Source organism: Protopterus annectens, chromosome 16.part0 (assembly GCF_019279795.1).
Source record: "Protopterus annectens isolate FY-2018-M chromosome 16.part0, PAN1.0, whole genome shotgun sequence".
NCBI lineage: Eukaryota > Metazoa > Chordata > Ceratodontiformes > Protopteridae > Protopterus > Protopterus annectens.
The window spans coordinates 374625523-374638522 of record NC_056750.1 but is presented as its reverse complement, the minus strand read 5'-3'; the positions used below and the strand labels follow the sequence as shown (position 1 = coordinate 374638522).

At 38.2% G+C, this 13000-nt stretch overlaps 1 protein-coding gene across 1 annotated transcript in view; it reads right to left on the bottom strand.

Annotated features, from left to right (window-relative positions):
• The window catches only part of ABCA2 (ATP binding cassette subfamily A member 2), a gene marked incomplete in the record, with an annotated part of 2505641 nt that overhangs the window by 1866294 nt on the left and 626347 nt on the right, over positions 1 to 13000 (bottom strand).

Below are 13000 nucleotides of genomic sequence, written 5' to 3'. Positions count from 1 at the left end.
TGAGTGGATGGGAAATGGGAAATATACCCTGGGGATCACTTCTGTGGCTCTTCTCGACAGGGGCACAGGAAATTAACTTTCTTGGGTGGCGTAAGCCAGGGAACCTTGTTGGCTAAGCTTACTTAGGCCCTTGGGCCGATAGCCTAGTACCTGCCTATGAACCTACAACCCATTTTAAAACAAATTCCAATAAAAATACTTTCATGAGGAGCAAGCCCCTCTGTGCCCTCACATCCCTACTTATTAAAATTACATTACATTAAAATACATTAACAACAAGGTCATACAACCTCAGGGACCAGACAACACTAAATTTTCAAAGCAAACTTCGACAATGTATTTCTTTGGCAGCTTTTTATCAGTGATATGTGACTTGATTAAGCTTGCTCAGATGCAATGCCAGGCTTTCTTGTTGAAAAAAGTATGCACCAGCTTCCATGGGCATGATCCCACTTGAAATGTACTACATGCTACAGTACCAGTCACTGGTTATGCCCTGCTGGTTCCACTACATGGCTACATCTGCACCCCCTCCCTGAGAAAGATGGATGAAGGTTAACAGCTGCTTTGTTCAGTCCTTCCTCCATCAACAAGAATCCAACAACCAAGATGCTAATCAGATACGTATCATCAGGATTGAAGGCTGACATCCTGTATAATAGGCCATAGGCTTTTCAAACACAGTCACTGTGCATTAATGATACAATTCATCCCAAGCGTCAACAACTTCAGACTCCTGATTCTAGTAAATTTAGTTAAATTCAGAGAGCTCTAACAACCCCCTTACCACTACCTGTACCTATGTCCAGTGTATGAGCTGCTTTGTTGCATTTGAATAAGTTTCTTTTATGTGCATTTATCTAAAATTAAGATTTTAAATGCATGCTATGATCAGATAACTGCACATTTAGAGAGCTAGACAGCTAATTGGAGTAATTTGTTTTGATGAGCTTTAAGTCCATTGATTTTAAGCTGTTCTGCTTCCCTTATTCTGTAATGGTTCAGCGCATTGCAAATTTTGTACATTTTATTTTACTGTAAAACTGTTGTTTTATTACTTCATTAACACCTGAAACAGCCTAGTATGAAGGAAGGATTCCAAATATAGCTACCTTCATATCAAAGATATATAACTTAGCAATGGGCCGAGTGTGGTTACAGTGTTTGACTTTTAAGTGTCTGTAGATATGTGTGATTTTTCACATTCTGAGCTCTGAAAAGCAATCATTCTTTTAGCAGATAAACACTCTAGAGAAGGAATGGCTACAGGTACTTGATCTCATTAAAGTTTTACAAATGTGACAGGACTTAACACTACTCACGGACCTCAATCGCCAGGCCTAGCCCAGAATCACTACAGCAGTCAGTAAGTGGCTCAATCATTCCCCTTAGTTACATAACCCATCAATCATCAAACTTTAAATAAGACTAACCTTTAAACTACCAAGGAGAACAATACAGAGATATGTTACAAGAAGACTAGCAATGTTGAGCAGGATAGGGGACTTAAGGTAACCAATCTACTTGTTTCTATGGCAGAGGGGTATCAGACAAGCAGGAGTTACAGCAAGGGACGTGTGACCAAAGTACAAGTTCTATATGCTTTTGTAGGATTACTATGGATGGGAAGGCAGAGAGATAGTAGATAACCAAGATTTACTTCATTCAAGCACTATAACTCTTCAGAAAGACTCCAGCAGGCAAAGAGCACTAGGCAATGAAGGTTTAGTAGTAACATGGTTCTGATGAGCACCGGCTATCTTAAATTTACACTAGGGACTGCCTGTCCTAAAGTAACACAAGGGTATATAGCAGATCAAATATCTGGGCACTCTGATATACAACTTTGCTTGTGACTGTCTCCTGTTATAATATCATCCTGAAATGAATCTGCATGCTGCGTTCAGAAATACAAAGATTAGTGCAACAACTTCTGGATGGCAGAGTCTGTGATCCTTGGCTGTGTAGTGGGAGATGTATATCAGTACATCTGTCTTAAGGATCTCAGACTTAATCCACAATGTACGACTGGTTCAGACGGCATTACAACCAGAAAAGAAATGGGGAAAACATCACTGCTTAGTGACATCAGCAAAACTCTCAGATCAGCTAAATGGTCAGAATGTTCAACACCACCAAAAATGCTTCCTATTGATGACCCTGCTGCTAGGTCTGCTATCCCAAGATGTTACGCCACTCAAGACAGAGTTTCCCTTTCATATATTACATCCTATCACCTGAAAAACATAAGGGCATACCTAGTTGTTCCAACTGATTAATTTGGTAATACCTTATCAGTGAGTCCAACTCCAGCGCCACTGAAATGTTTTGCTTGTTGTGTGTTATCCACTGTTGAATGTGTACCAGCCTCTGCTTTTGTTACTGTTCTGTTCAGTCCTACAGAATATCAGTCACTTACAGAACTTAATTTTAATCTGCATGCACTTAATTCCAGCAGGTGCATCTATATAATGTATTGACACTAAAATGTTTTGAGACTTGATGAACTAATAGTTAATACAAAAGTTATTTCCTTGGAACTGTAATCCAAGCAAATTTTGGCAGGTAGGGGATTTAAAATCTTTACCAGTACCCATCAGGATAGAATACAATTTGAGTACATGAGACAGAAAAAAAAAGAATATGGAGAAATCAAAGCAGTTCCAGAAAAAAAAAGTCAGAATGGGGGTGACTTTTTCCCAGAATGCTTTGTTGATAGAACCAACCAGTGACTTACAGACTGAAGGCATGCACAGTGGCAACGAGTCAAGCAGAGAGACAGGTGAATAAAAGCAAAACAAAAAAAAAAAAGAAAAAGGAAAAAAAGGAATACCATTGTTCAAAAGAAAATACAACACAAAGCTGCACAACATTAAAAATATGAAAACATTCAAATAGACTTTACATGAAAGAAAGCAAAAGCATTTCTTTACAAATGTTGTTTTAAAATCATACTCAGCAGAATTTCTCAGTCTGCTGTACATGAAATCATGAACATTTAACACAAACTATGAACATCATGACAACAAGGTTATAGTGACAGTAAATGACTAAAGATGAATTGAGCTGCAGGTCTATAGGCATTTAAGGCCTTGGAGATAGGAGTCAAGGGTGATTAGACCATCACTGTGTTTATTTCCTCCCTTTCCAGTTCACAGTTTTTTCAATCCACCATACTGGGAATACACAAACGTCTCAGAAAAGGGTTTTCACAGCAAACAACCAGTTTATTCTGTGTATCACAAACTGGGAGAAGGGGCTATGTAGCCTGGTTGAAGCAGCTCTCTCACATCTGGGGCAGTAGGACTGGTCTTCATGCAAAACCCACATGATTCAGTTACTGTCTCCTTTGGAATAAGTACAGAGGTCAGCTAAGGGCAGGGAGAACCAACTAGCACATCTGAGTTCTGTGATTTAACTACAACAACAAGATTATCAACAACTCTTTACATTGTCAGCAACTTTCAAATCTGCTGTAACACTGCTGTTAATTTGGTTAGTTGGGTGCACTATCTGATATAATCCATATCCTCCCATCTATGGAAATCCACCTCAAAATTCTGATGGCATTAAGAGGCTGCCTTTTGTATGTTCATAATTCAGCATAACACATCTACATCAAAATAAAGAGAATGCTGGGGATGTTGAATGCATGTGAGCAGTTCTCTAAGCAGGATCAGCTTTTATCGCATGTCACACAGCAAACAGATTTCACAGTCTGTTTAAACAGGGCAATTCTGATTTTTTTTTAACTGCAACCATTCCACTTTTTTTGTATGAACAAACTCCAGTAACAGAATACTATTCCAGTCACAGAACCTGTTAAAAAGCTAGAATACTGAATAAACCCAGGTTCTAAAAGTATCTCTGGAAAGTACATATGACATTCACATCCATACATACATATGGATTAGATAAGAAACATAGCAACACAGTGTTTTTCTCTGTCTTCTATTAATGCATTGTTTGATAGTTTTACTTACCATCTCAAAAGTCCAAAATTAGCTAAATTGTGTTAATATGACTATGACCCAGGCAACTCATTTAATGTCCCTGCCATTGGAAGAGCTAATGAGGAAGGGGAGAGGAGAGAAAAGCCAATTCCTGCTCACTTCTCTTTGAGCGGATGGCATATACCCAGGGTACACCCTCCATTCTAGAATCCTCAGTGCAGACTAGAGGTCACAGAGATATTGTTGCAAGGAAGGACAGGGCATAAGAGGATTATGTCACTTGTTAAAGTAGGTGACACCATCAGAACAGCCCCCTCCCCCCTAACTTGGGCATTTGAGAATGTACCTGGGGATGGAATATCAGGCTGTAAGGGAAACCCTTCTGATCAGTGCTTTGATGACTGCCATGCAACAGTTTTGCTCTCGCCTCTTAATATGGCAGCCACAGTACTGGCTTGATGGTTGGTAGGCAGAGGCAGAAATAATACCCCCACCAAAAATGAATTGGTGCAGATTTGAATTATATAGGATGATTACCCCACTGAGCCACATTATAAACTGAGCAGGTGCTTCTTAGCATTTATCATCCTTGCTTATAATCTTTTTAATCTAGTGCTGCATTTGAAGGCTAAGATTTTTAGATGGTACTGAATTCCGTTGTGCTTTATACGCAAATTAAAACATGCTCAGTGGATACAGTCACTCATTATATGACAAAATGACCAATTCCCCTTCATTTTCTGGCTATATTTCTTAAGATCTATTTTGTCATGTTTTTTTCTTTTACAAGGATCACAATGAAAAGAAAACATGGTCGATCCTAGATTTCATATTACTATAATAGCAGGGGTCTGTAAGAGTAACTTCACTTGGTGTTGCATATAAAAAAAAATACATGCCTTCAGGTCTGAGACCTCTATGCACATTTTATCATCCTGACTTACTCATCCCTAGGTCCTCCTGAATAACAATTTATACATCACAACAACCTTTACTTTATAAAACTAACTCACCCCTAATCACTATTCTGTCTTATACTGCTTGGACCAAACATCAAGTACTTTACCTTTCCCATCTTTAAAACTATTCCATGATCTGTGGACAAGCCTTGGTTCAAGGATTATTGTAGGGGACAGAATGAGAGAGACATACTGCACAAATGTTACCATTACTTGTGAGGCTACTTTTATGTCACCTGTATACTTTATTAACTTTTGCATTATGAGGAAAGGGATCATCCACTGTGTAGACATAATAGAGATGTGGACCCAGTGCCTGCGGAAACCCTGTTGAGCAGTCAGTCTTACATTACATAATTTGCCCCGGTTTACCCCGACTCTTACCATCCAAATGCTTTATGTGAAACACTCTACCAAATTCATTTCTGAGCTTGTCAGCTACAAAATTAAATGTTTCACTAAAGGACGATACAGTGCACTCACCTGAACTTCTTTTGTCTACATCCAGATATAAAGAACTATACAGCGTTTGAGAACAGGCCTTCTATTTTCTATATGCAGACTGACAAACATCACTCACAACTCAGCCTTCCAGTTCTTCCTAAAAAGGATGCATGGTGCTTCTCCAGTAAAAGTTTAATTTCCATCTACTCATTAAGCCCACAGCTATCTCATTTTCTCATGTTAATAGAAAAAGTTATTGCCTCCTTCCATGCTTGTTAATTTCTATAGCCTGTAGACTATTATCAAACAGTCAGAGTGGATAATTTCTGAAGTCATCTCTTAAGTGTTTTATGTCCTTTTTACCTTGAACACGATTATTATACATTTTTAGGCTGTTGGATATAATACATATTTTTGTGTTTAGTTTATCACGGCATTGCTTTACTTGATCACCAGTCCGGAAAATAAATGTTTACATAAGAGTTTTCTAGTGTTTAGATTTGAGCACAATGTAAACTGAGCTCAAAATCTCCATTTTTACATGTCAGAATCTATGTACTGCAGATCACCCTACTATGAGTATTAGACAAAATAATTTGCTATCCATGGCTAAACAAAAAGTTCTCGGTTTTCCATGTAAAACTCTTTACAGACAGATTTGAACTTGGATATAAAGGAAGCATGAGGTCTTGGTCACACAGCAATTAGCCAGCAGTACACTTTCAGACACACCGAATAATGCCATCTTCAGCTCCAAGGCTACACGATAAAACAGGTTTCAGCTGTGTGCATGTGTAAATGTAAGGGAAATGCACACAGTAGTTATTTTGGTTATAAACTATGCAGACTAGATGTTCATGAACACTGACCAAGACAGCCTTCACTAAATGAAACACTTTTAAATCCCTGCTGAATAGTTTGATTAAAGCGGAATCTCACTTCCCAAGTAACTCTGAAGTCCTGCATCTACATAAAAAGTGTGATGCATCCATACAAAGCTCCTTGTTTGGTAGTCTAGTGCAGAAAATGTGCTGCTAGCTACTAATGTGCTTCATCGTGCAGTCCTAGATCAAATCCTTCGGTCTCCATTTGCTTTGTGACTCTGCAAATAATTTAAGCAGAAAGTGTTCTCTGCCCCCTGAAAAAAGGGGTCTGTATCATAAGCCCTTTCCTTCACTGTAGTACGATCTCAGAGTTGGTATATTTAGTTAGGGGGTGTGGAGGGCACAGCCTCCCACATTGGGAGGTGTTGGGGCAAAGTCCCCCACCTGATTCAGGTTTCTAACTTTTTTTTTTGCGAAAGGCTGTGTGAATTTTTTCGCTAGGAAAAAAGTCGAGGACATGGCCGTTTGCTGTTCAAAGCATTTGCATTTTATGTGTCGACGTATATGTAGTCGCTCATATGCATTTTTGTGTTTATGATATAGACCCAAAAAAAGGCACTTGTGTGGAACAGACTTACTTGGTTATATCAAATGAATAAAAATGGATTGAATCCCGTTTGTGTAAAGAAGATGGTATGCGTCACTCAATGAAGAGGTGTACAGCAGTTTACAGGCCAGCAAGTAAGAACTGCTTCATATCATTAACTGAATAATCAGTACATTGCAGGATTCAACCAATTCTGCAGGAGGTGCTGAACTTCCACTGGACAATCCAGTACCAAAAAAAATCTGTCCATTGGCCAGGAAATGCCCCAGATAGCATCTCACAGTGTGATCACTGCAAAACCTCTCCTCTGTGCAAGTGTCGCTGCATCAAAACTGCGCAATGCATGCACTGGACTAAACCGATCTTGGGAACATGCAGTCCCACCTCTCAGGTAAATAATCTGCATTACAATCACAGCATGCACATACACATTTTAGGGAAAGCTGGCAGAGATCAATTGATGTACACAACCAGTTTTTCAAGAGAGAAAAAAAAATCAACAGCCATCATTGCTTTTGACTGTGTTCAACAGACAAATCAGTGCTAAATTATAAGCACAGGTGATCAGTCATATGCGCTGAGTCTAATCATGTGAACTGTAGTGCACAAACACAGTGTTAAGAGCATCACAAGAATGTTGCAACAGACTGCAGAAATGCTCATATCAAACAAATTGCAGGGTGCAGGAAACAGAAATGGAGACTTCAAAAGGCATTGGTCAGAGGCCTCAGTTCCGAGGCACAAATGGATAAAGCCCTAACTATGACATGGGAAACCTGGGTGTGACTAATGGCTCAGGAAGTGAAAGGAGTAAGGTACAGGAAGGCAATGTAACTAGATGGACCACTGAAACCAACAGAAATACCGAGGGACAGCTGACAGAAGCAGATGAATTGCAGTGGCTTATGCTGCACTTAAGCAAAGAGCAATGCCTGGCTACATATGGAAGAATTCAAAGGCCTCTGAAAGCAGCAGCTTAAGCAATAACCACCAGCTTCAGCAAAGAGGGATTCCAGTGATGTGGGAGAGGAACGCTTGCACAAATAAAGGTATGTCAGTTCTAGACTCCTGCCTCTAAAGGGGTGAAGGGGCAGTAGGACTTTCACATCTGCAGTGGAAAGAATGGACTGCCTTTTGTCCTGGAGAGGAAGAGCAAATATGACAACAGGGAGCTGGTGAGGAAGGCCCAATGGTTGGGGGGGGGGGGGGGGCTAGGGTTAAAAAAAAAAAAGAAAACAGGCCAGCAAATGTATGCCATAGCATCCATTAATCAGGTATGCACATAAACCATTTTCCATGGTAGGGTTTCTACAGGCCATCCATAATGGGAAAAATTAATATTCACAACTCTTACTTCCTCTGATATTCCTGTTTATCACACCCAAATATAGATAATGTTAGTATTTCAGTGTAAACAAAATCTTGCTGAAATTTTCAAATCATACAAAAACTAACACAACTAACTTCTATATTTTGCCCACATTTGAAATTCTTGCACCTTACAGGTTCAATTACAGTAAAAGTGTTAAATCTCATACGCAACACTTTGGAGCATATTAACCCGGCACCCTTTGGGGGAAAGACAGTTGCCCTTTATAACTATTAAGCAAAATAAGAGTCATGCTGTTTAACATCATGAAAGGAGGGTAGTTATAAAAGCTACCTTCTCCAGTAAAACCCTCGCAGTTTCCTTCTTTCTTCCTTTCACCTGCTGTTCTCAATTCTAATGATTAACTGCAATTTAATATACTGGGACATTCCCCGTTTAAGTCAGAGGGCCACAACTTGTATGTGGTTTTAATGCTCATTCTGAACCATGTTATAAACTGAAAGGCACCAGTCAGTTAATTCAGCACCTACCATTAGAGCAACAATGTTCACTGTTATAATTATACAGCACACTACCAAAAGTGTCATCTGAAACACACAATCCGGCACAAGAGGTCACTACATTTAAAGACATATTCATGACTCCTAATAACTCCATTGTCTGAGTTAAAGATGCCTTGCACTTACAACACAGGAAGATTTCATTTTTGTTTACTAATTTGGTAAAACCTGCAGGCACAATGCCATTTTCCGGGAGTAACCAATGAACTGCGTGTACAGAGTCACATTACATTCTAGTGGAATCCAGTGGGACCAGCACTGTGGTTTAATTAATACAGCAGGCACACGGTCTGCTAGGCCATCTAATCAGCTCTGCCTTCACTTATTTCCATACCAAGTGTGACAGCATGGAATGTATACTTACATCCTGAAACTTCAGTCCACTTCTAAAATGTTGTAATTCTACATCAGTAACTCTGTTTTACTTCTATGCAAATTCTTATGGCTGAAAATATGAGTCTAAGAGATGAAAAATCATTTAAAGAAAGAGTGATGTTGCACTTCCACTCCCATACCCAACTAGTTTTTATTTTAAATTTGCATTTCACTAACTTTCTCCCTTCCCATTAGAGCTCATTTTCTTCAGTTTTGGGCAAACAAAACAAAGAAAAACTCATTGTCATAAGAATAACTGAGTAACATTGAAATTATACATTTTAAATGATCGTAGACAGAATGCCACATGCCATTACAATGTCTACTTTGCCATGTTCATTGCCCTTAGAGTAATCTTTCCATCTCGGAACAGAGTATTTGTTTCTTTTGTAATGTCACTTGCCATTTCAACATTCAGTACTGGTTCACAATATAACTTAGATGAAAAATACAAAAAGGCAAGCAATTCACTGGTTCCTTTTTAAACACCTATTTTTTTCATTTTAACTTATATACGTATGTTTTTAAACACCTATTTTTTTCATTTTAACTTATATACGTATGTTTTTAAACACCTATTTTTTTCATTTTAACATATACGTACGTTTTTAAACAACTATTTTTTTCATTTTAACTTATATACATACGTTTTTAAACAACTATTTTTTTCATTTTAACTTATATACGTACATTTTTAAACAACTATTTTTTTTCATTTTAACTTATATACGTATTTTTTTAAACACCTATTTTTTCATTTTAACTTATATACGTATGTTTTTAAACACCTATTTTTTTCATTTTAACTTATATACGTATGTTTTTAACAAGCCTATTTTTTTCATTTTAACTTATATACGTATGTTTTTAACAAGCCTATTTTTTTTCATTTTAACTTATATACGTATGTTTTTAACAAGCCTATGCTATTCTCACTTTTTTTTTTGTGACAACACCAAAAGCCTTTTTTGTTGAATTGCAGCATGGGATGTTATTAACACTGTCAAAAATAAATCATACAAGAGAGAGAAAAAATACACTATGGTTAGGAAGAACAGTTAGCTCCTTACTGGGGAATTATTTTATTTGCCTCTGACCTACCACTTTTGTCGCAACTTGTTTTCCATGAAGACCCTGTGTATCACAGGCTCTCTCAGATGAGTCTGTGTTGGGACACAGTGGTTATTTTTGCTGCCTCTCCTCTGTTTTTGATCTTGGCCTACAGAAACCGTTTAAGCAGAGTATGCATTTTACCACCATGCCTGCATAGCCTCTCAGCAGTACTTCAGTAACTGCCAACCTCCCATCTTAAAAACATGGTGCCTCCATTAATTAGCCACCCTAATACACTGCCATTGGCATTGTACTACGTTGTTTGTCTTACCTATAAATGACACATTAGCTCAGTGACACTAATTTGGTTAAGAAACCAAAACATATAAATATGCCACTTACTACTTACTGTAAATAATTGTTCCACAGTACAAACAAGTGCATCAAGACTGGAGTGCATTAAGTCACAGGGCATACTGTCTTAAAAGGCAATGCCATTAAAATACTTCGTCAAATACAACCTGTGGCTGATAGATGTCTAATAGTGTTAATGTGTCTTAACAGCATACAGAATGTGGCTGCAAGGAGGTAATATTGCTATCATATCTAATTGCATGGAAACTAGACATGCCATTACATCTGTTTAGGTGTACATACACCAGGGCTGCTACAAGGCAAAGCCATTAACATATTTATCTGCACAGAGTCTAGGATTGCTATCAAGTAATACCTTTAATATAGCCAACTGTAAAAGGCACCTCTGTGTACATGACTTGCTCTTACCATGTTGTTCAACTTGACAGATGTACTCAACCTCTTAGGACTGCAATCAGAGGTTCCAAGACTCAGGCTGTAAATATCTCAGGCATGTTCAGTTTAGTCTATTGACCTCTGTCATTGGAACTTTATCTCATGGGTTAACAAAGTGATGTTTCAGCTGACGCATTTAAATCCCCACTGAAAACAAACTTATTCAAGTAAGCTGACAGTCCTTAATGAGCTGGTTCTATTCCACCTCCCGGCAGATAGTTTAATAAGCTTATTAGCATTTTTCTTGTTTAAGAAACATTTTATAATGCAATTAAAATGCTTACCAGAGTTTGTTAACCTTTAAATTATTACTGTTTATTTTACACTGTGATTTTTAACAGTTTTCTCTAGAAATGCTTTAAGTGGCACTGACAATACACAGGAAAGTTAAACAAACGAATAAAAACGACTTTTTTTTATTGAACTAAAGAAGGGCCTCCAGTGCCACTTGCTATTCTGCATAAGTACATAAAATAAAAGTGTAATTCTGCTCGATGGAACTGAGCAGTGCAACAAAGCTTCTAGGCCTGTGTAAGATTTTTTGAACCAATACCATCTGTGGCATGGTCCGGACTGGTTTCTTCTTACAACTGCAATATGAATCAGCAAGGCCTAAGGAAACACAGAAGGAAGTTTTAACAGGACTCAAGTAATATGGTAGCAAAGGGGGAATCTCTAGGGACATTATATTTCCAAAAGTGGTTTAATGGGGAATGACCTACCATCCACACAACGAGGCACTTCTGAAAACAAGCAAATGGAAAAGTGTTTCCTGTCCACTAGCTGTGAAGAATAGCAACACCACAGCTCAGCAGTTCAACCTCATCAAACTTGTCAAGGGCTTAACGGGAAAGCAGGCTAGGTCTCCTGTTGCTGCATTTACTGACACTACATGTGAAGGCATTACTAGTGCACTGTGTGTGCATGCTTCACAATACTACAAAACAAAACAAGGTGTACATAATGGAACACAAAGCAAGACATCAAAATAGGACATGCTGCATAGTTGTATGTAACCATCTTTGCTTTCATATAAAGCCGGACCGAACAAAAAAGGGAAACTAAATGCAGTTCTATTGCATTCTACTGTAAAGCTCAATTATTTCTATTACAACTCATTCTGCAGACTTACTAAAGGGTGTGCATCCCACCGGACAGGCACAAGTCTGCTTCAATAACGTGCAAAATGCAGAACTGCTCCAACATATGCTTTGCATTATGCAGTTATATTCTCACTGCCAAAGTTTCACCTGGATTATCTTTTCAACAGTGTACAATTTACTGTAGTCTTGTAGGCTTTTACATCTCATTTCTACATCTACTACACAAACAGGTTTCTGTATTAGTTTGTATAATTAAGGTAATTTTGTAGTAATTCATAGTAATTGAATCAAACAACAATAGCAGAACATAATCTATTAAACAACGTCTCTGTAAAACAAGAAGCTATTAGTATATTTATTTTGTCCTGCCAGAGCTTTCCCAGAAGGCAAAGCTTCACAAGTGATGCAGGAAGTAAAGCAGCACAACACAAGGTAAGAAATGGGTGTGCGACTACTTACAGAGTAATAACATACCGAAAGTCATAATACTGAATGAAAAATCCTGAAATATAGAAACGTTATGACACTGAACTCAAAATGCCTTCTAATAGCACAGCCATGCTGCACACATACACTGTGCCAGTGCACAGCCAGTTCACAAATAATGGCACTCACATGTTAGCGAAACCTAGAAACCCGATCTAACATGAGTCCTGCAGGGGGCAAAGTCCAGCTCTCTATACATGGTATTTTGGTTTCAACATTTTAACAGTTCAGCAGTTTGATATTTCAGCATGATTCATTCAGTATTATGACTGTTAAAATATTGCTTTTCAGTAAGGTGACATGGACCCATTAGTGATGATTTAGAAAAGCCAACAAACCACAATACCATATTTTTGGTATTTGGATGGAAAGAACAGTACCCAAAAGGAAACTCATGCGGACAAGAGGAGAACATGCAAAATGCCAGATTCAAACCCAGGATCTGAGAGGCAGAATCATATTTTACATTTGCATGAGCTTCTGAATTGACTGCTAA